Source organism: Trachypithecus francoisi, unplaced genomic scaffold (assembly GCF_009764315.1).
Source record: "Trachypithecus francoisi isolate TF-2019V2 unplaced genomic scaffold, Tfra_2.0 Lachesis_group5, whole genome shotgun sequence".
Lineage (NCBI taxonomy): Eukaryota > Metazoa > Chordata > Mammalia > Primates > Cercopithecidae > Trachypithecus > Trachypithecus francoisi.
The window spans coordinates 143,054,380-143,056,156 of record NW_022681470.1 but is presented as its reverse complement, the minus strand read 5'-3'; the positions used below and the strand labels follow the sequence as shown (position 1 = coordinate 143,056,156).

Below are 1,777 nucleotides of genomic sequence, written 5' to 3'. Positions count from 1 at the left end.
AAAAAAAAAAGAACAAGCGAAGGAATTTCGCAGAGCTGAAGATCAAGCACCTGAGAAAGAAGTTTGCCCAAAAGATGCTTCAAAAGGCAAGGAGGAAGCTTATCTATGAAAAAGAGAAGCACCATCACAAGGAACATAGGCAGAGGTACAGAACTGAAATTCGAATGGAAAGGATGTCAAGAAAAGCTGACAACGTCTATGTACCTGCAGAACCCACATTGGCGTTTGTCATCAGGATCAGAGGTACCGATGGTGTGAGCCCAGAGGTCCGAAAGGTGTTGCAGCTTCTTCGCCTTCGTCAAACCTTCAATGGAAACTTTGTGAAGCTCAACGAGGCCAATCAGCGTGCTGAGGACTGTAGAGCCATTCGTTGCATAGGGGTACCCAAATCTGAAGTCAGTAAATAAGCTAATCTACAAGCGTGGTTATGGCAAAATCAGTAAGAAGTGAATTGCTTTGACAGATAACGCTTTGACTGTGTGATCTCTTGGAAAATATGGCACCATCTGCATGGAGCATGCGATTCATGAGGTCTATACTGTTGGAAAACGCTTCAAAGAAGCACGTAACTTCCTGCGGCTCTTCAAATTATCTTCTCCACAAGGCGGAATGAAGAAAAAGACCACCCATTTTGTAGAAGGTGGAGATGCTGGCAACAGGGAGGACCAGATCCACAGGCTTCTTAGAAGAATGAACTGTGGTGTGTACCACAATTATTTTTCTAAGCTGTTTGGTTAATAAACAGTACCTGCTCTCAAACTGAAAGAAAATTATGTGTGTATATTTATGTGGTTAGCTTCCCGAGAGCTTCTAGCTATGAATCAGCAAGCAGTCAGTGTCATGAATACCGAACTCACAGCCAACAGAGTTAGAACTCATGCCTGGGCATAGCTTCTCGAACACAGGGATTTCCTCCTGTGTGAGGCTCATCACGGTCTCCTTGCTCTTGCGGACATTAGACAGGGCTTCAGCACTACTTGGGGGCCGTTTGAAACAGCAAAATTACCAACAAAAAGCAAAAAAAATTGAAAGGAGATAAAAACGGGAGATTTCAGAGCCTGAGCCTCTAGCATTTGCTGGGTGGGTGAAAGAGGGTGGTCAAATAGGTCCAGAATCTTGAGGTATTCAGAAATCAGAGTATCCTCCCTGGGATCCCCAAGTACTAAAGGGTTTCCTTCACGGAAGCCCGAGGACTCCAGGTGTGGGGGAAATGGGTAGACAGCACCTTCAAGACAACCTCCTACCCTAAGTTATTTAACATTTACTTAGCTGATCTTTTTATCAGCTTAAGATATAAATAGTTTGGAACTCACATCATTAAGAAATAACTAATACCTTCTAAAAAGATGGGGAGAAAAGAGATGGGGCGTGGTGGCTCATACACGTAAACCCAGCACTTTGAGAGGCCAAAGTGTCTTAGGAAAATCCCAAAATGAAACAGGAGCTGTCAAGTCACAAAAATAAGTACAACTGCTTATGAAACTGAATCTCATTCACCACAAGAAAATTGGGAATTGAAAGCTCCGTGAAAAACAATTTTTCTTTCTTTCTCTTTCTCTCTCTCTCTCTCTCTCTCTTTTTTTTTCTTTAAGATGGTGTCTCCCTCTGTCACCCAGCTTGGAGTGCAGTGGCGCTATCTGGCTCACTGCAGTCTCCGCCTCCCAGGTTCAAGCAATTCTCCTGCCTTATCCTCCTGAGTAGCTGGAATTACAGGAGCCCACCACCACGCCTGGCTAATTTTTGTATTTTTAGTAGAGACGGGGTTTCACCATGTTGG

General features: G+C 43.9%; 1 pseudogene; it reads left to right on the top strand.

Annotated features, from left to right (window-relative positions):
* On the top strand, positions 1-756 carry LOC117075190 (annotated as a pseudogene).
* The last annotated feature ends 1,021 nt before the right edge of the window (positions 757-1,777 follow it).